The sequence below is a fragment of the Lissotriton vulgaris genome, chromosome 4_1, assembly GCF_964263255.1.
Source record: "Lissotriton vulgaris chromosome 4_1, aLisVul1.2, whole genome shotgun sequence".
Lineage (NCBI taxonomy): Eukaryota > Metazoa > Chordata > Amphibia > Caudata > Salamandridae > Lissotriton > Lissotriton vulgaris.
This window is the reverse complement of record NC_141691.1, coordinates 209836004-209859087: the sequence shown is the minus strand read 5'-3', so window position 1 is coordinate 209859087 and position 23084 is coordinate 209836004.

Below are 23084 nucleotides of genomic sequence, written 5' to 3'. Positions count from 1 at the left end.
ATGTCATTTCTCAAATCATTTTTGTTCGAGCCTAGGCAGCGCTTGCACTGTGTCTATGAGACATTTTCCATATACTGTGTGGGCTTAAAGCCACCATTGGTTTTCATTTTTTCCTTTCTGTTTCCATTAGAAATCTTTGCTTCCAAGTGAGTAATCTTTCCTATATTTTGTCCCGCCTTTTCTTTGGTTGTTCACTCCACATGGAACAGTGGCCCAGAACTTGTGGCCTTCCTCTTGTCCCATTTTAACATCTGTTGAAGGACTACTTTTCCCTTTCTCTAAGAGCGTTTGACACCACTGCTTGATGTTTTCAGTTGCTCTGAGCTCCGACTTCTGCTTATGCAACGGGCTGTGATTCTTGTTATCTACTCACATCTGCTACATCTCCACCCCTGCATGGCTGCAGAGGAACTTCTTTTTAATTATGTTCCATAAATTACGTAATCTTCCACAGCTATCCTCTCCTCCACGTGCTGATCCCCTTCTTCCCCGACCCTGTTTTTCCCATTTTCTCAGTAAGTGCATGTCTTTCTGATCCTCACCGTGGTGAACACTCCTGCGTCCAAAAGATTGGCAGAGTTATTACGAACTGATGCCCTCTTAACTTTATCCTAGTGCTTGCTCTGAGCGCTGTCTTTAACCTGTTGACTGTGGCACGAATTCCACCGCAGTGCGGGGGTTTTAATCAGTGGGCAGGGTTCGGGTGGCCCCCGGTCGTCCTCCACACATGCCCACCGTCACGTGGGATGGCCCCCTGCCGTCCTCAGCACCAAACAGGTTAAAATATATATATCTTTATTGGCTTCTCCCCCCTCGCAATAGGGACACACCCTCTGCTCACCATCCCTTTAACTCTGGTCGGTATCATTCCGGCCTGCTCCTCTGATTGGCCAGTGCCTGCTCCTTTAAATTCTAGCTTCAGCACTCCCCTCGCTTTCCATGTAGCCCCTTTAATTTACAGCCAAGTGATCCTACCGGATCTGTGCTAAGCGGGGATGATTCTTCAGTGAGTGCCAGCATGTTTGCATGCTACTCCTGCTCACCTCTCTTGTCGCGAGTAGCGGTTTTGATGACTTCTTGTAACTGCACTCCCTGGCTGTGCTCTGGGAAAGCTGGCTCTGTCAACTTGTGAAGGACAGGTTTATGGCTAAGCTTTAATGAATGATCTGCTTCATTAGGGGCAAATATAGGGGAAATGTTTTGAGGGGTGATACAGTCCAAATAACAGGCTGGTTTGAGGGTAAGACTTTGAGGAAAATTGTGGAATATATGCTTATCAAAATGTTGTTGGAGTAATGGGAGGCCCTGCATTTATTACCTAGGTGGAATGTTCTTCTAAGACAATTCATCGGACCTCGATTTGTTTCAAGACAAAGGCTTTATTTTTGTGATTTACACATTGTTATAGGGTTATGTTGGACGGATTATTTATACTGCATGCCAAGGCTACAACCTGAATGCTTTAACACAGTAACTTCTACTCCATTATTTAAAAACATGATGTCGCAGCAACGTCTGGCCACACCAGACTTGCCCTGGTAATAACAGTCACATGTTTATTCATACATTATTCTCCCATAATATTGGCTGCTAGCACCAGAAATGTGTTTGCATGAATGAATGAATGAATTTAGTACTTTTATAGCGCTAACTGTCAACCTACAGGTATCCTGGCGCTTCCGACTGAGAGGGGAACCTTGATGGAAAGAAGGTCAGGCTGAGTATATAGAAGGCAGAGAGCTAAGATTTTGGAAAGAGGCAAGTTTTTAGGCTCTTACGGAATTCAGTCAGGGTGTCTGCTTGTCTTAGGTTCAGGGGGAGTTAATTCCAAAGGCGGGCACCCACCACTCTGAATGCCCTCCCTCCAGCCCTGGCCCGTTTAAACTTGGAGACCGTCAAAAAGCCGTTACTCAAAGAGCGGAGATGCCGCTTAGGTTGGTACCACCTGAACTTTTCCTGCATGGGGATTGGTCCCAGTTCATGCACTGCTCTAAAAATCAGACATAAAGATTTAAAGTGTACCCTTTCCTTAATAGGCAGCCAATGCAGCTCTCTGAGAGCCAAGGTGAAGGATAAACTTCGCGGCCTATTGAGTGCCAATTTCGCTGCAGCAGACTGTACTCTCTGCAATCCCTGGATGATGTATTGTGGGGCGCCCGAGTACAGAGAGTTACAGTAATCCAGCCTGCTTAATACAGTGCTTTTTACCACCACTGGGCGAGAGTCCGTTAGTATTAGCGGTAGTAATTTTCTTAGCAACCGTATTAAGGAGAAGCATACATTAGCGGTCTTATTTGCATGAGACTCCATCTGGAGGTTATCATCGATCAAAACCCCCAGGTTGCGTACCTTTTTGACCGACGGTATTGGTCCCTCCTCAGGAGTGAGTTTAAATTCACAAGGTAGAGGTTTAGGAATCCTTGCGGAGGAGCAGTACAGCACCTCGGTCTTTCCGCTATTAAATTGAAGGGAATTTCTCCTGAGCCAACCAGCTGTGCATTGCATGCACTGCTGGAAGGTGTCAAGGGAGATCGCATCTTCACCTTATAAGGAGAACTCCAGCTGAGTATCGTCAGCATAGTTAACTAAGCTGACTCCAAAAAATGTACTAATAAGAAGCAGGGGCTGCAGATATATATTAAATAAAATAGGGCTGATCGCAGAGCCCTGAGGCACTCCGTATATTACCGGCGATTTACTAGAGGAAAATGGTGTTAAGGACACAACCTGCTGTCTCCCCCTCAAGTAAGACTGGATCCATTACAGTGCTCGTCCCTTCACCCCCAGCCTCCTAAGTCTCTCCACTAGGATGGAGTGGTTTACTGTGTCAAATTCTGCTGACATATAGAGCAGCACTAAAGCTGTGGCATTCCCGTTGTCAGCACGCATTCGCAGGTTGTCTATCATGGTGACAAGCGCCGTCTCAGTCCCATGGCCTGGTCGAAACCCAAATTAGTCTTTGTCAAGCAAGAGATTATCCTCCAGAAAGCACAACAGTGTCCTACTGACTACCTTCTCCAGGATTCTGACCAGGATAGGGCAGGAGAGAAATTGGCCTAAAGCTTGAAATGCAATGCTATTGGAAACTTTAATACGTTGTATATGAGGTAAAGTGCAACAGCATGAAATAGTCCTTACTGTTTTCTAGAGTTCGACCAGTTGTTCCACCCCATACATTACAACTACATTGTATTCTTACTTCCATGAGCAAAGGGCACTGAAGCAGTGTTCAATCAGGTGTATGGGCATTTGGGTGAAGTGGCTGCTGTGTGCCTTTTACCTCAATCCACTGCTTGACAGGCACATTGTGCCCCAGCCTTGCATGAAGGTGGGTGTGATTCCAAGAATGTTTACTTCTAAATCCAGTGCAACAGTGTCAGAAGACAGTTGTGCTGTAAATTGTGCATGGGGATAGCAGTAATATTTCCAGTGTAAAATAGTCATCAGTCTTGCTAATGCAGGACAGTATGTCATTGTGCCAACTATGCAATATTGTTAAGTGTTTTTTTTTTATGTCACCGTAGGGTATATCGTTGGCTACTGTGTGATACATCGTACATTTTTTCATGCTCACAACAAGGTATTGTCGATCCTTAAAAATAAATATACTCAGTACATGGTTGGCATTAAATTCAGGATATTATGGGATAACAGCTTTATTACAGTACATTTCTTTCCAACTAAATATTATCTCCTCAAAATCGTCCAAGTCATTTTTATTTTTTAGATAAAACCACCTTTCATGAAAAAAAGCACTACGCTGGCCTCATCATAGCGCAGTTTTTAAATACCTTTGAGCCATGCAGAACAGCAGATGTGCTGCTAAACAACATGGCTTGAAGGCATTCACAACAAAGTTAATATCTCTTGCATTGCTGACACCTATTGGCTTTGCCAGTGTTTAAAACCAGCTGCATTAATTACAGCTGGTTTGTATGTATGTGCAGTCAACTTCTCGGGCAGTCTCTCTTATGAGTGTAACTCTCTGCCTCTGCAAAAAGTGTTTTCTGGGGGAGAGATAGAAGCGTAGAGTGAGGGTCAGAAACTATCTAAACAATGAAGTGTGTGAGAGCCATGGAGCGAAGTAAGGCCTAGCTAGGAGAAGTAAGACCCAAGCAGAAGAAATAAGATTAGGTGGAAGGAGTAAAAAAATAAGTCAAAGGCCTATGATGAGACTGGCCCACAGATGGGAATGTAGTCAAGGAAAAGCTTGAATTCCATGTCCAGGTTAGAGTGAGCCCAATGTAAAGAGTGAAGCTGAGGCCCTTGGAGGAATTATGTCAAAGGAGAGTAACTCTAAACAATGCTAACCTCCCAAAGGGAAGCAAAGTCCATATAGGTAAAGCACTTCACAATGGCAAATGTGTCCTCATAGAGAATGAATATTGTTGAAAAAAACGACATTCTTAAAAAAGATATTACTTATTCCCAAAAAACAATATTCTTGACAACAATATTTTAGCATCATAATTGTTTTGTGTCACAATATTTTGAACCATATATTATGTCCAAACTCCTCAGACATAGAGTGTGGTCCTGCTGCAGGGGAGAAGCAGTCCTTGTCTAGGAAAGAAAGTGGTCCGAGGGAATATGAGGTTAATGGACAGAAATGCGCTGTGAGAGACCAATTTCTAGGATAAAATGTAGTTCGGGGTAGTATGAGGTTAAAGGACATTAATGCACTGTGAGACACACAGGGAAAGGCCCACACAGGAAGCCTTAATTTAGTTGACAGTGATGTCCTTAGCGGGAATAAGATCCAGGTCAATGGAGATAGTGATGTTGATTGACCATAAATCCAAATGACAGTCGGGGAGAGTGAAGTATGTATGAGTGGAGTAGTACAGATGGACATGTGATACTCATGTGCATTGAAGAGTGAGGCCTATGGGGAGAGTTAGGCACAGGTAAAGAGTGATGCTCATGATGAAATTCAAGTTAATGCATGACAATGAGAGTGCATTCTCAGAACTCCCACTAAATAGCTAATCCAGTCCAAGGGTATTTTTTCTGCTTTCAGGTACTTGTAATCCTTAGACTAGACCTTCCAGAATAACAAAAAAACACAGACGTTATGGCATAGTCTCTCATGGACATGAGAATGTCGAGAGATCTGAGGTGCAAAAAATAACTTGTAACCCTTGAAGCTAAGTGAGACCCATCGGGACAGTTCTGTCTATGTAAGAGAGTGAGATTCAAACTCAAGATGGTGAGTGGGGCCTAGGCAGCTAGTATCCCAGGGGGCTTTGATCTAATAATAATAATAGCTTGTTTTCTTATGGCACTTACTGTCGGCCTGGGTGGTGAATGCCGCTCGATTCGCGGAGCTCACTGAGTGCAGAAAACTCCACTCTGCGTAATGCAGCATAGTTTTTTTCCCCGATCATGCAGAATTTCTACTCAAGCGGCAAAAGGAACAGTGTGAGCAGGAGTTTGCACTACACTCCTCAACTTGTGGAACTCGGCTGAGTTTTTTTGTCACGCCATCCAAGCCTGCCTTAAAACCATTTTTAGTAAGCACTAAAATAGCATTGGTTACATTAACCTAGTTTAAAGGTACTCCAATGATCAATCTTGGAAGGATAAGAAGTTGAATCAGCTTTGTTAGCATTGAAATTTGTGGTTCACATGTCCCAACAGAGCCAGTTGCAAGTGCTTTCTTCCTCAAAACATCTTGCAAGCTTCTTTACTTCTCAGGCTACTTCATTCATTACTTTATTTCGATCACAAAGGATCATAAAAGAACACAGCACAGTAGACAGACAATTAGTCATAAATAAGTAAAAACATCAAATATAAAAGTTAAGATAACGCATGAGTTAAAAGGAAACAAAATACATTATAAAGTCAGGCTACTTAGTCTAAAAACCTCTTTGTGCCGGGATCATGGCTTGTTCACTCACAGCCCCCATTGTCCACCTACAAAGGGGCCCCGTGGAGCTTGGGACCCCCCCAAATTGCTAGGGCTGCAGGAGTTGCAGGGGCTTTTGTTATGCCACTACGGTTTACCTACAACAGTCTTGCATTTTCCTTAGTATGACAGTTGTTACCTGGGTTCTCAATCGTCAGTGGGGTGTAACTAATCGGCACAGCAAGTGAGGAATTGGAGGAGCTACGAGATTGAGTTGCACAAACATCAAAACTTGGATGTATTGTCTACTGCAACATCAAACATTATTTGCATTGGACTGCCACCCAGTTTTGGGGCTAATTAGTTGTTTTTCTAGGCCTCTCAGATTCAAATAGCCTTGAGGCCTTCTAAGACAAAATAATGGAATTAAACTGGTAGTAACACATTAGGTGATACTGGAACACAATAAATCAAAATAGCCATTTTGTACGCTTACTGCTTTGAAGGGCTACTTGCTTAGAAATAGGTTTTTTAGTGATCTTAATGAGGGGAGGAATATGCGCACATGCCTTCAAGACCATAAGCGAAAGCGCAAAAGCAAAATTGCTTTTTGAGGCAGTGTTAAGCCAAGTAGGAAATCAGTTGTGCAGACACATAATGAAATGGAAATAGCAGATGTCATGCTGAGCATGTTATTGGGTGAACTGGCACGGAATAAGTCATCCAAGGGTGAGGTGTAGGATGGCATGGCTACAATGGAAACGTAGGTCAAAACTATACGTGCCGAGGTGTCACAGTTTTAAACACGATCAGTCGCAACAGATCATTGATTGAAGTAGTAAAAACAACAACTGAAGTATTTGAGTAACAGCCCTGACTGAGAGCAATAAATATAGCACCTACATCAAAGGATCCTGGACTTGGAAGATAAAAGATGGTGTAACAATATGTGCATAATGGGAAGGCCTGACAGCCTAGAAAAAGTGGACATGATGACAATTCTGGCTATATTTTACCAGGATTTGTTATGGTGTTACTTTCACCCCTTTGGAATTTCAAAGAACCTCAAGGATCTGCTCCTGAGTATTCAAAATACACATGAACAATCAGTGCCTGTTATGCTTGTCATCAACAGGCGGGTGATTGGCTCAGTCAAGCAGTAGAATGGTCCATTCAGACACCAGGAACATGATATTTTCATTGCTTCCAATTTTTCTCTGGAAACGTCCACAGAGTGCATGAAAATTGAGGACTTACATCAGAGACTTCAAAAAATCACATAAGATATGGGTTGCTCGAACCCTGTACAGTGCTGATTACACACAATGGCAGGAATGGAGAATTTGAAGAGTCAGAAGACTTAGAAAAACGTCTTGATAAATTAGGTAGTCCTGACAAGGATACCATTTTTGATGGTTCTAAACTTTGAAAGGAAAAGACCTTGAGGCAAGGCCTCTGTCAGATAGGTGCTGAAACATCACAAGCTGATACTGACTATCTGGAAGGTGTGGTGGGTTGGTGATCAGGGAAAGACTGCTCCTGTGATCAGAGACAGGACAAAGGTAATTTAAGATCTTCTCAAAAAGCCAGATTTTTAAGATGCTGTGATGGTTTCGTGACTTATACCTTTGGTTACAAGAATATACGTTAGGACATATGTGTGTCCCTGGTGATGTCAGCAACATTTAGAGTCCCCTTTCTTCATTTGTTTTGTCCCTCATTTCCCGTATTTTCTTCTTACCTCCATCCTTTTCATTTTCTACTTTCCTTTTCTGTCATTTATTGACCAACACTTTATTGTTATGTGAAGTTTTAATGTTGCAAAAAAGGCCCTCCCTCCCTTGATCCGGAGGGAATGGAGATCAATCAGAAATCCTCACTCGCTGAAAGTGAGTTTATAGTGTGCCAAGTTCTGTGGTTGGTGCCCTATTCAGGGAAAGTACTGTATCATATTTTGCTCTAGAAGTTTACAGCCAGCCTAAAGTGGTGTTAGACATTGATCTATTAGGTTAGCCGCATACATTTGGATGACATACTTATGTCTCACGAGAAGTAGAGTTAGCTTTCTTAGACCCGTCATTTAACCCTGTGCACCTTAGGGGTTAAGTGTTTTAAGGTTTACATCACCTTTTAAAGAATACAGTTTAGCCTCAACAGCTACAAAGATCAAGGATCTACTAATTCTCTCTATGAACGGCAGCAGCTTGACACATTGTATTAAAAGGAAGAAAACATTGGTTTACCTGGCCACTAATTATCCTGCAGTTGCCTTGGTTCAAGAGACTCATTAACCTCCGTGGGAGGTGAATATGTTGAGAAGGGATTAGGTTGATTGAGTTATCAACATGTGTAACACTGATTGTAGCAATGAAAATATGAAAGAAAAGACTTCCTTTCAAAAAGAAGGAGTTGCCATACTTTTTCATAAATCTTTCATTATACTGAATTTTTCAAACCTGGGGGTACCCAGGAAGTTGATATGTATTTGTTTTAAAAAAAATGCGACATGAAGCACTCTTATTTGGACCTATCTGTACTAAAAATGCTAACAAATCCACCTTCCTAAAAAAACTCTTAAGGACTTTGGTCAACTCTAGTACAACTAAATTGATTGTAGAAGGTGATTGGAACAGATTGGGTAGGTCTCATTTTAGTTATGGAAGACATAGAATACTTACTAAGGAATTTAACGGCTGATCAGTCAGTAGTAGACGTGTAGAAATTGCTACAACCCAACAACAAGTATTATAGTTTTCTATCTTGTGTCCAAGGTACTAGCTCATACATATACTATTTCTTACCATCCCATGGCTTACTACTTAAGTTACTTCATGTGACATCTTGGAAAGAAAATTGCCAAATCACTCTTCCATTCACTTAAATCTGGACATGGGGGTGGTTGCATTTTACTCCATGTTAGTGAGAATGGCAACACACAGATATAAGTTGCCAGCAAAATAAAGACTTTTGCAAAGTCTCTTGACTGATTGCATTGGCATAAACAAAATTGGCATATGAATAGTGTGGGTCGCAGCTAAATGAGTCCTATGAGGAACTAACGCGCCATAGACAGTGGGCTAAGACTATGAAGCAGCTGGAAGTCACGATCCAAGCACTCACTCATAACTACCAAACTTCACCCACACTGGGTGTGTTAAAAGATCTTCTGACATCTCAACATGCCTTAACACTCTCTTGGCAGGTTGAATATTCATTATCGCATAGATGGTTCAAACAATATGAATATGGTGAGAAGGGTGGCAGATCGTTAGCAATGCAAATATTCTCCAGCAGGGTGCCTCCTCTTCCATTCCAGCAACCAGGAGCAAAATAAATGAGTTACTCACGTCCTCTAGACATTTCAAAGAATTTGCAACATACTAGACCTATCTGTACCACTCACGACAAGAAGATAACAGTCAATTTGAAGATACATTAAAACTACCTGACCTGCCCAAAGACCTACAATTAGACCCGGAAGCGGAACTAACTTTAAACAAGATACAGGAAGATATCAGGGACATGTCAAGGGGGACATGACGTGGAAAGGATGGATTCCCAGTGTAAATTTACAAAATTGATAATGCCCAGGGTGCCACAATGCTTTATGATATGTTTAAAGAAGCAGAGGACACTCAAGGTCTGCTGGCTGAATTTAATGGAGCCTTAATTACTCTCTTTCTTACACTTGGTAAGCAACCTTTATACCGAAAAAGATGCAGGCCAAGATCCCTGTTAAATGCAGATATCAAAATCCTCACCAAAGTCCTGGCTAGTAGGCTGAGGAAAAGCATTGTCTAGTTGATACATCCAGCCAAGGTGGCTTTTGTTCCACAGGGAATCTCTGGTGGGGGTCGTGTTTGATTGCAAGAATTTGGGTCATGTCCACATTTGGGTTAAGTCCAGCATTTATCAGATTTGAATTAGGTTATCTATTTTGTGTCATGTCCACATTTGAGATAAGACACCATTGATCAGAAGAGAACAATGGCTATATCAATCACCAATGACTTAAATCATGGGGTTTTTGTCCAATTTTACATGGTACTTGGAAAGGGTACCCAATCTCACGGTTGCTATTTTCACTGACAGTTGAACCACTGGTGGCAAAAATTAGGCAGGACAATAAAGTAAATCGTTTTGCTATGATAGCCTTGCCTCAGAAACGTTTTCTATATGCTGAGGATATTTATTTTACTCTTTCAAACCCCCCTTCATTGATTCTGCCCCTACTGTTCATTATTGAGCACTTTTCACTGGGTCCCTGAAAACCTAAAGTATCTGGGATCCTAGTTAGAAAAGCTCACTGTAAAATGGTTCAAAATAAGGTTAATCCTCTGCTTTGTAAAGTAGTATGGATTTGGACAGATTGTCTATACTGATTTTATCCTTTTGGGGCTAACTCTGAACATCAAGATGTAAGTGATCCCATCTTTAAATTACATCCTCATCATGCTGTCCTTGATTATACCAAGACCCTCACAAACGATGATCACTCTGACACACATAAACTGGTCACCTTAGCTTTGGCTTTGAAGGTAGGGTACCTGCATGGGTGATATTTGATGTTCTCTTACTGGTTCCCAGAATACATTAGATAGTATTTACAGGGGTGTTACTGTCATTAACGTCTTACGCAATCTGGTGCTGCATGTCACAAGGGTAATCCCAAAACACTTATCAGAAATGGTAAAATATCTACAGCACAGATGTACAGTGCAACAAATCAATGTAATTGGGGCATCAACCCTGAGGCTGAACTGTCCAACAACGTCCTCATTAAATCTATACAAAATACCACGAAAGGGGCAGCAATCAAGCCTATTCAATTCAAGTCATAAAAACAATCAATCAAATGAACAAGAAATCCCAAAGCTATTGTCTTCCAATGGAATGTCCTTTAGTCCTGTCATGTATATCCCTATCACATACAATCGCCCCATCCACACAACAATAACGATTCTAAACAGGTGACCTTCTACCTAGTAGCATGCACCTGTCTCTTTGACACCAGGCTCTTGGTACTCTATTATAATCCCTGTACCTGACGTACATAAACTTGTCCTCAGGCTAGGAAGAAATATTCTGTATAAGGACTGGTTCTTCCGTAGGTGTTTTTTGGCTACAGATACACAAAGCTACATACACGCATATACATGACACACAAACAGATCTAGGCTAGGTACATTTATGCAAATTACTTAGGGTGGGCATTTCAGGAATATGCAAGTGGTACTATTTTTATCTGAGCTGCTTATGTTTATCTTATTAGCACTATGGTACAAATACATCTACAATTTACTACATTGGTACTAGCAATCTCTTTTGTATGCTTCTGTCTCCTGATTGTCACAGCACATATGTTTTACACGAGGTTGTTGCTGGACCAATAAATACTTATTGAAACACCCTAATCACCATCCTGTGTATTTTCTGACAGAAATCAAGCACGAGTGTCTGAGCGAAACATACTGTACTGCTTTTCCAGGATCCCTGAGGAATCAGGGTTGTCATGTTCAGTGGTTGCCAGAGACTACCTTTCAAAGAAAAGGAGGACCCCACACAGACTTGTACGGGACTGGGGGGAAGAATGTTTAAAAGAAAGAAGTCCCCATAGAACGGACAGTTAAGGATATGTCCGATTTCAATATTTACTCCTAGGGGTATATTGTTTAAGACAGCATGCCATCAATTGGGCGGGAAAGGCAGAGGTACAATATGGTGTGTTCAAATTATAACAGTATCACACTAGGGGCAATTATAGATTTTCATAAATTACTGACAAAATTCCTGACTATAATGATAATCATCACAATACATGTTTGGTAAAACTCTGTTCGGATGTATTCATACAGTAAATTAATTCATTATTCAAAATCACAACATTAAAAACATCATATTATACATTTTATTAAAAATGACAGAATAAAAACACAAAGAATCAAAAATAGTCGACGTGGCGTTTCGGTTTTCTGTTGGTACACCTTCTTCAGGACTGATTCTTGTTCCAGATGGAGGTCATATCTCTACTGGAGAGTGCTGATTGAAAAAAAATTCTATAGGCTTTTAGATGATTGACATCAGGATGCTGTACTCAATTAGCAAAGTGTGATGTCTCTCCCTGGTTGAGGAGTTATGTCAACGTTCCTCTTTGTTGTCATCTGTCTCTATTATTCACCATCAATAAATGTCTCTGTGATTAAGACGTAATCTTACTGGATTTGTCTGCCAGGAGGAGCCACCGTTTTTATAACTGTTGCTGTCGTTAATTTTCCATTCCAGCTAGGTAAAGGAATTTTTTACTGGAGTCTCGATCCGCTTTCAATTCGGTCCGCTTTCAATTCGGTCCGTTATTGGTGGAAAACCAATAGACAAACAAGGGCTGGCCTCATCAATTTGTCGTTACCCTCTATCTTTAAATCAGCCTCCCTGCTCCTATATCCTGGAAGTCCGTCCTCTTATCCTTCAGTCGGTATATGTCGAAATGGCAGACAAATCCAGCAAGATTACGTCTTAATCACAGAGACATTTATTGATGGTGAATAATAGAGACAGATGACGAATTTCATAGCCTGCCCTGCATCACATTTTGCGATGCTGGGTGCGCTACAAAAATAAAAATAAAATGAATTTTGTAGCGCACCCAGCATCGCAAAATGTGATGCAGGGCACACTATGAAATTCGTTTTAATTATTAACTTGTATACTTACTTCCAATTATCCATATTCCGTTTTTTAGCAATCCCCACCCTGCCCCTCCCCCGCCCCACCTCTCTACCCCATGGAACTCCCTCCATGGGCCGCAGCTGATAACATCCACATGGAGTAAATAATTGTATTGGATATAGGATTGGCAGATATGAAAATGAGGAAGGATATTGGAACTTACGAATTTAGGATATAGAGAATGTGTGAATGAGATATACATGCAGCATTGCCGGGACGGGAGTATAACTGGCGTTAAGGTGTACAACGTGACTTTTAAGAGAAAGACAGCCCTGAAGAAGTCGTGGGGAACAACCTATATGACGAAACAGGTGTTGGCTGGGCTTTAAAGAAAGAAAATAAGGGACAAAGGTAAAAAAAATCCACATATGTTGATCAGAAAATTTTGTGTATGATTGTATAAACTGTGTTATGTTAGTGCTATTTGTATTGCGCACGGGATTCAAACTGTTTAGTAGTAGATGGTAGGCTAAAGATGTTTGAAGACATCAGAGTAGACTTTAATATTCCACCCAAACTACAATGGCAACACGTTCAAATAACAGAGTGCTTGAATTTGAATCCAGGATCACTGTCATTTGTCCTGCCCGAGTCTATCATAGGCTGTTTCATCAGAAAATGTGGTAACTGTTAGAAGATCATTTCTGGTCTGTATGGTGATATGTGACTTGTTATTTCTAAAACCAACTGCATCACTGCTATTGATAGTTTGGACTGAAAAATTGAAAGTGAGTACTCATTACTGTGAGGAGGACTATCATGCTTTACTGGGACAGGATGGGGAAACGTTAAGAAAGATGAGGTTAAAATGTAGCCTTTTTTTGCAAAAAATACTAGATGTTGGAGCTGTGGGGAGGAAAGAGGGAATACTTTGCACATCCTGTGGTCTTTCCCTTTCATTGTGACTTACTGGAAAACAATACACGCAGAAAAGCGACAGGGTTGTGGTCCAGGCATTTAATTAGATGCTTCCATGGACTTTTCTGCACACTTTCTTGGCCATATGTGGTCTCACAAACCATAGACTGAGGTGGCACACTACCACTTCAGGGGCCGCTGCTCTGCATATCTTGTGACAAAGGAAATCGCAAATACCGCTTGGTACTGATGAGTAGTAAAAAGATCTAGTAGACATGGCAGGCTATGAATGGTTCATATACAAGCTTGCTCATCTTTTTTCTATGTGTGAAGAAATATAGGGAGAAATATTTTACCTGCGAGGTGATACTACGGAAATTGATGAGAGTGTGAAAGTATGAATATTTCATGCTGTACTTACTTCATTCCTTAGAACAATCATCCTAGTGACTGATATATATAGCAGCACATTGAGTATGCATATCACAGTAGGTATGGGGTTTATTCATTTGATGGTAATACAAACAAATTTATTGGGGGCTTTTCCTCTCAACAGAGATGAGCATTAGGGAGTGTGCTTAAAAGATCTTCCTTTTAATTGTATTTATTGTAGTGCATTATATATTGGCATAGGTATGGTGTAAAATGTACGTTGTGAGGATATACATTAGTGTCTGTTGTCAGAAGTGGCATTGGTCAGTGGTAAATAGTGATATGTGCTAACACTAAATACGTGCCTTTATTCTGAATTCTCTGATAAAAAAAATAAATAAATAATGAAGAAAACAAAAACAAGGATTAGTGAGCGAGGACAGAATTGAAAGAATTCAAGGTGGGCCTAATGTTATTCAAACTATAGTATATACCCTGATATTGTACCATCAACAAAGGATTCAGTTAGGGTGTTCATTTGCAAGATGATGAGGAAGTCCAAGAAGTGCGTATTACAAATACTTTTAAATGTTTTAAAAGGCTCCAACCTAATTGCTTAGCATGTTATATGCCCACTGTGTCCATTTGTAGGACATTTGTGCTCGAAAGATCTTACCACTCTTCTACAAATAAAGAAAGACATACATATAAAAATATCTGCTCATATTTTTTTTTTATATAACTCTGATGGTATTAATGTTATTGTAAACGTCTTGCAAGCATTGCAATAGTTAGCTGGTGAAAAGGCTATCACACAAAACTCTATAATGTGTTCTAAGAAGATATCATGAAATAAACTATTCACGTTTCACTGCAAGACTTGGAATGGTCCCAGGTGTTGGACAATATATGCTCCGCCAGCCTTATAGTTGAAAAGGCCTTTACTACTTGAAGAGAATATCCTTGGGACCATCTCTGGTGGTGCTGGTGGAGACTAAATGTCTCAAGTTCCTGTGGCTCTGAGGAGGCAGCCCATCACACCATCACCTGCACCTGACGGGGTTTAGTGCCATAAAGCGTGTTGCAAAGCTCCGCAGCATGGGAGTTTCAAAGAAAATTTTGAGGCATCTTTGGTAGGGACTGAGAAGTGTGGCTCACTGGTTAGAGGATGCAGACCTGGAAGCAGAGGTCAGCCCGGGACCAGGGTTCAGTTCCTGGCTCGGCGGGGTCTTGAGTCCTAAAATGTCCATGGACTCGACAATTCTCGCTCCGGTGCCTACTCGATTCACGGGTTCACACTCTGCGACTCTGGGCAATAGCTTGCTTAATCTCCACAACGGCCCCTCGCGGCGGGATGCCTGGCTTTCACCTTGCGGATACCCTGCCGGGGTTGTCTCACAGGGGAATACCAGTACGCGTTCCCTAAGCCAGCTCTTAGAGACCGGTTGGTGATTTGCACTATATAAATTCCTGTACATTTACAGTTACATTTACATTTACTACGTGTCTGAAGTTCCTGTGGGCCCAAGAAAGTGGCCCATCATGTCATTACTTGCAGCTAACGGGGTTTAGTGCTATAAATTACGTTATGGAGACTGTACCAAAGGGGGCCCGTCCGGCGCTCATCAGCGATAGTAAGAGGGAGGACAGGGCCAACCTCCTCGGCCCCCTTAGCACTGTGTTTGGGGACTTTAGGACTGTAAGCGGTAAGATTCCATCCCTTCATTTCACGTGCCCCATTTTCACGTGCTCCATGGCTCAGTTGACATTTTTCCCTTCCGTGTTTTGAAGCTCAACGAAGGTGCTGATGAGGGCAACTTCCATTAATTGGCTCACCCACTTCAGCATTGCAAGACTTTCCCCTTAGTGATCCATGGCAGAAATATCTTAAGGCCCGATGCTAGAAGATCCGTTGCTTGGGATCAATAGCGACTAGTCAAGTCCTGTCTGGATGGCGCCCTCTGAGATCCATTCGCCAGGCGCCTCCTGGACTCCTGATGTGCTCATCTCCACTTGCCCACCATGGCCCATCTCTATTTTGACTGCTTGTCTTTTGTTTGTCTACGATTGAGCCCTCTGGCCCCAGGCCTACATACTGGTTCTTTTCCAAAGAGGACTTTGCTCTGTTGAGTCATCCAAACTTTTAATCTTTGGCCCCAACAGGAAGCACAGGCATGGGCAAAAGTAAAGTTATAGACACTTCAGTGGGGTATTAGGAACAAAAGCTCTATACTCACTTTAAACACAGCTCCTGCTGGCCCCAATTCTCACATACACTTTACAATATAGATACCTTAATTAAGGAGGTTGAGACATTACTGGAAGGGGGAACCACGCTGACAGGCAGGATAAAGCAATCAAACTTAATAAAGTTGCATCTATATTCTCTAGGTGGAAGAAACCTAAGCTCCTGGCCCTAGGCCCTAATCATGAGGCTGCAGCAACATCAGGTGTTGCGCCCATAGTCCCCTCTTTACCTGCAGTTCCTACTGTGCTACCTCGCCACAACATTGGGCCATTGACCTCCCTCCCCACATGCACAAGCAGATTTGCTATTCTTGCTACACTTCCTCCATCTCTTGGCGAAGAGGTAGATCCTGTGGGGGTGACCAGCAGCCCTACTCCGATCAATAACGAGGCAGATCTGTGCAGCTCCTGCACAGACTTAGCAGGGATTTTCACCTTGACCACATTCAGGATGAGATAATAATACCTTTAAGGATGGAAGCCACATCAAGTCACATCACTATCAGTAAAATTAGATTAATTCATTCATTCATTTAATCTTCATTTCGATCTATTTAGATCATAAAAAAGTACAGCAATTTAAAACAATTTAAAACAGTATCAAGTATAAGAGGATTTAAAAGCAATACAGTTGGTCTGTTTAAAATCAGTTACTATACAATACATTTAGGAGTCATCAAAAACAATTCATTTATCTATATCTGACTTGATGCAGCGGTTACGGGTATGCCACATTGCTGTTAAAAATGTTGCCACTGCAAACACAATTGGGGGGGATAATTCTGTCTTTAATATTCTGTAAGCTGGGAGGTAGTGCCTGAAACCAAGGTTTTTGAGGAGTGGGACAAGCCAGTACTTCCTAGATCTTTGGTAAGCTTTACAGAAAAATATAATATGCAGGTCATTTTCCTGGGGATGTGGGCATGCTGGGCACTGTGTTGAGGGCTGGGACTTAGCCCAGCGATCCGTAAATGCCCTGAGAGGAAGAGTGCCATATCGCCACTGCATAAATAATTTCCTGGTGAGAACGGGGCTGATGCCATCAAGGACAAGCTCTAGGTGGTATGAGTCTTTAAATTTAATAAACAAATTTGTTAAAGACCCCTAGCGTGTACTCTCTATTGAGACAAGTAACTTGTGCTCGTAGAAATCCCTCGAAAGAAGTTTACGTGGGATCCTACAGCATGCATTACCTGGATCAAGCCATAGTTCTGGTCTTCCTAGTGTCTCACATGTTTGTTTGATATATCTCAATCATGGGATTTGTGCAACATTAGGTAGGCGTAGGATCTCTTCGAGCTCAGCCCTATAGTTCAATAGTTCTGGCGTGCTACAGATTTTACACAGTTCTGGCGTGCTCCAGATTTTAATTGAAATCCCTAACATGCCCATCTAGTGACAAACCTCTTAAGCATTACCTACCCCCACTTACTCAGCACTGGTTACCGAGCACAATAACTGCAAGAACATTAGCCTGAGGCACTCCCAAGAGCAGTGGCCTATCCACCGTCCTGTCATCACACTCACAGATGTGCCCCACGATAAGTCCCCACCTGAGATCCCAGGCAAGGTAGAAAAGGTCCAAGGATTCTAAGGCTTGGACAACGCTTTGATAATCTGCTTTTGTAGGTGAATGGAGACACACTCGAAGCTCTGGACCTCTTGGGCTTCATGTAGAAATGCAAGTTTGAAAAGTGGAGAGTGTGTACTCCATAAGGGATCACAAAAATTCTTGTCAGGATTAATATCCGTTCTTTCAAGTTATCATACAGAGGACAAAACTATTTCAGGTTGCAGTGTAACATCTTTATTGTTTTTTAGTGGAACATGGACAGCCGACACGTGTTTCGCCCCCTCTTGGCGAGTTGCGCCGGGGCTTTCTCAAGGCTGTAAAGGAAGATGAATGGATTGTTTAGAAGTGAGATGAGATAGCAGTTGACCCCAAGCAAGAGAAAGAAAAAAGTCACCTAAAGTGAAAAGTGATTGGAATAATTTGTGATGTCTCAGCGTCAAGGCCTTATCTAAACCGTGAAATGACAGTGTGTCGTGCCTCAAGTCACGTAATTATAGATTTCATATATCCTTAAAGCGAGTCAAAACAAACAATAAAAAGTGCAACAAAAAGTGCCAACCATAAAAAGATGAATCAAGTGATTTTAAGGAAACAATATGAAGGAGTGCGCTTTAAACCATGTCTCGGTGTTCGATATTCTTTTAGCAACCCAGATAGTAACCAAAGGTTCCAGACCAGGATGATGTAGTAAGACAAGACAAAAGGGTAACAGCATAATAGACAATATGAAGCAATCATACCTATTTTCACATATATAGCGTATATTATTACGGTTTCCAATTTTAGCAATATCCAAGATACAGGGAGTTCAATACTCCAGGAGCAGAAATTCTTCTGTGAGTTCTAATAAGAAAATTGTCATACAAAATGCTTGTAACCAAATGTTATGCCATGGCACAGCATACAGATCATACAATATAACACATTCAGATTCATTAAAAACCATGCATGTAAATAGCGATTGTGTATAGTACAGGTTAAACAAATATATCTATATTGGGTCTCAGGTTTTGTATTGCATTGCTTTATATATATAGGCCTGAATACCCTAGGCATTGTGTATTAATTGGGTTAACCCACATGTCCTCATACCTCGTCGGGAGAGATGGGCATGTATACTTGTCATTCTTATCAGGGAATGCATATGATAAAACATGTTTAAAGGAATAACTAAAGATTGTGAAAAAAGGGGAAGATGTCTTTTAAGTTCAGCGTGCATGGAAAGGTCTCCAAACGCGGGAAAGCCCGATATTTGTTGGATTTGCTAATACTACAAACTTAAATGCATAAGATAAAATGTGTCAAAAACGCACAGATCGTTTTTTTTAAAAAAGGAAAAAGAAAGTTGTCAATTGGATTCTTTTTCTAAACTAATTATTTGAGATTTATCAATATTCACATGGCGGTACGTGTCTTTTTTCATATACATTTCCGTCTATTAAAGTCAGCGTTTAGTGGCCCATTGGGCACCCACGTGGTTACAGGTGGTTCGCATGTCAAGATGATAACTAATTAAGGAAAAATCAGCTTCTTAGTGGAGCACATCGAGTATACAAGACCGATAGTGCAAACGTGTGTTATTAGTTCGCGCCCATCTCGTAATAATCATATTAGTTTAAGCGTACGCGGGAACACCAAGATTCTAGGTGTGTTCGAGTGCCACGAACAAGACCATTATTTAGGCAAGACTTCAAATATAAGCCACCATGGTTTGCGAAAGCAAAACGGGACACCCGTATTGTTAGGGCAGTACTTAGCCAAAGTCAGGTGCATTATGTACAGAGAGCTGATACGGTCGCATGAACATGCTAGCTAACTGGAGCGAGTGGAGCGGACCGCAACCTATTTCCCTCTCGCCAGGCTTATCAGAGCCCCAGACATGCTTTTCTCATCTAATTTTTAATTTTTAATTTTTTTTTTAAATTTTTTAAAACCTGCCTAGTTATGGGAATTATTCGTGGTACAGTCACCAATGTCATGTTTTTTTGTTTGTTTATGCGTTCTAAGCAGATCAACATTCATGAACAACCGGATCTTGCGGGGAACAAAGGATGGACTAAACATTACTGTGATTGTGCTACATAGGGTAGTGTTATCAAAGCCGCACATTTATACAAAACATGATGTAATTACTCATATCGCATAATTGTTAGTAATGTATGGCTGTATCCATTAGCAATGTACATCATCTCCTAATGGGGAAATGGAGTTTGATTAGAGCCAGTGATGCCATTCATATTCCTGATTCAATCCCTTTGTTACTGTTTCCATTCCTATGATTAATGAGCTCTCTTCTCTGCGAAGCAGTAGGTCCAGATCACCCCCTCGTTTTGGTATTTTTAGTCTTTTTATACCCACAAACGTGAAGGTCAAATGATTCCTATGGTGTTGTAGGAAATGTTCAACAAGGGACTGTCTAGTATCTGTTCCATGAATGTTCCGATAGTGTTCCTGTATTCGTACTTTTAAGGGTCTCTTTGAACTGCCGATGTAATGTTGTCCACACGGGCATGTTATCAAATAAATCACATAGGTGCTTTCACAGTTGATAAGGTCTTTGATCTTGTGATTGTGGCCATTGATTGAGACCTCTTTTGTCCTTGATTTACCAAGTTTGCAAATTGAACAGTTGGTACAAGTGTAAAAGCCCATGGTCTGAGTGGAAAAGGTCTAGATTTTGGTTTTATATCCAGGAAAGACGGACAGAGAATGTCTCTTAGGTTTTTACTCCGTGAGAAACCCATCTGAGGTTTATCTTGTAATGCATTGGACAGAGTTGGATTGTCTTTCAGCAGGTGCCAGTGTTTTTGCAAGGTTTTGCGGATATATTGTTGTCCGCTATTGTATTCAGTATTGAAGCGAATTGTTTGTTTGCTTTCTCTCAATTGGTTATTGTGTAGTAGGCTCTGTCTGTCAGTGGTTTTGAATTTGGTTAATGCTTTTGTTAGTGGCTGCCCCTTATAACCCCTTTGTTTTAGACGTTGGGTTATATTGGCTGAATGTGTTTCATACTCTTCCACAGAGCTACAGTTCATGCGTGCTCCTCTGTACTCCCCTCCTGGAATGTTTGTAATAGTGTGGGCAGGATGGCTGCTTGTAGCATGAAGGATAGAGTTTGCAGAACTGGGCTTTCTATAGATTTTGGTGTGTAACTGATTGTCTGAGATGTAAATTGACAAGTCCAAAAATTCTATTTCTGTTTTCAAAATATTGTGAGTGATTTCAATTCCCCACTGATTAGGTGACATAGACTTGATAAACGATCTGAGTTTGTTCTCTGTTCCTTGCCAAATCATTAAAATATCGTCTATTTAACGACCCCACATTATTATGTTGTCTGTGATGTCTTCCGATCTTTCTTGCCAGAGCCAGTTTTGTCCCACCACTCCCATCAGGAGGCAGGCATATGGGGGTGCAAATTTTGCCCCCATTGCGGTCCCCCGAAGTTGTAGGTAGTATTTCCCATTGAAGAGGAAGTAGTTGTTCAATAGACAAAACTCTAAGAAGTCAAGAATCATTCTGTTGCGTGCCGTGAGGTGGACTGATCGGGTTTGCAAATATTTTCTAGCAGCAGCTATACCATCTGTGTGTTTTATTGAGGTATATAAGCTGGTGAATCAGGAATATGAATGGCATCACTGGCTCTAATCAAACTCCATTTCCCCATTAGGAGATGATGTACATTGCTAATGGATACAGCCATACATTACTAACAATTATGCAATATGAGTAATTACATCATGTTTTGTATAAATGTGCGGCTTTGATAACACTACCCTATGTAGCACAATCACAGTAATGTTTAGTCCATCCTTTGTTCCTCGCAAGATCCGGTTGTTCATGAATGTTGATCTGCTTAGACCGCATAAACAAACAAAAAAACGTGACATTGGTGACTGTACCACGAATAATTCCCATAACTAGGCAGGTTTTTAAAAAAAAATTAAAATTAAAAATTAGACTAGGATCTAACACGATATATTTTTCCGTGTTATACTAAAAGTTGCCAAAATGTGCTCTCTAACTGCCCCGGGGTTATGAATTCCTGTTATTAGAACTTGTTTGTTAACTAAACCATGACTATATCTCCGCTCTGAAGGATAGGCAGAGTAATAAATATTCACAGACACGATGTATATTACGTGAGGATCTGATGTACAACAGAGAAAATGGTTACTCGATGCTATACATGCTCTGTGACGCCTTTGCCTACATAGGCTGACAGTCTGACATTAAGGCGCCAACACCTCCTACAAATGGCGGTCTTGAGCACCGATGTTGACTGAGACACAATATGCTATTCTCAATTTTAAACTTTAAATTATCGCTCTTTTTGACAAAATAGTAAATAACAATTTGCACAGTAGAACTTAGCCGGGTTTCTTCCCGAAAAACGAAGATAATCCAAAATTTGTAAATACGATCTCCCGGGTTCACTTCCGGTTAATGCTCTTTAATTTCCGGTTGTCTCACGGGCGACGGATAGCCTGGGATTCAACGCGTAAACTAACCCGAAAACCGAGGACTGGGAGCAGGGACCGGATCATGGCAACAGCTCAATAAGTGAGTAAAAGCATGTCTGGGGCTCTGATAAGCCTGGCGAGAGGGAAATAGGTTGCGGTCTGCTCCACTCGCTCCAGTTAGCTAGCATGTTCATGCGACCGTATCAGCTCTCTGTACTTAATGCACCTGACTTTGGCTAAGTACTGCCCTAACAATACGGGTGTCCCGTTTTGCTTTCGCAAACCATGGTGGCTTATATTTGAAGTCTTGCCTAAATAATGGTCTTGTTCGTGGCACTCGAACACAGCTAGAATCTTGGTGTTCCCGCGTACGCTTAAACTAATATGAATATTACGAGATGGGCGCGAACTAATAACACACGGTTTGCACTGTCGGTCTTGTATACTCGATGTGCTCCACTAAGAAGCTGATTTTTCCTTAATTAGTTATCATCTTGACATGGGAACCTCCTGTAACCACGTGGGTGCCCAATGGGCCACTAAACGCTGACTTTAATAGACAGAAATGTATATGAAAAAAGACACGTACCGCCATGTGAATATTGATAAATCTCAAATAATTAATTTAGAAAAAGAATCCAATTGACAACTTTCTTTTTCCTTTTTTTAAAAAAACGATCTGTGTGTTTTTGATACATTTTATCTTATGCATTTAAGTTTGTAGTATTCGCAAATCCAACAAATATCGGGCTTTCCTGCGTTTGGAGACCTTTCCATGCACGCTGAACTTAAAAGACATCTTCCCCTTTTTTCACAATCTTTAGTTATTCCTTTAAACATGTTTTATCATATGCATTCCCTGATAAGAATGACAAGTATACATGCCCATCTGTCCCGACGAGGTATGAGGACATGTGGGTTAACCCAATTAATACACAATGCCTAGGGTATTCAGGCTTATATACATAAAGCAATGCAATACAAAACCTGAGAC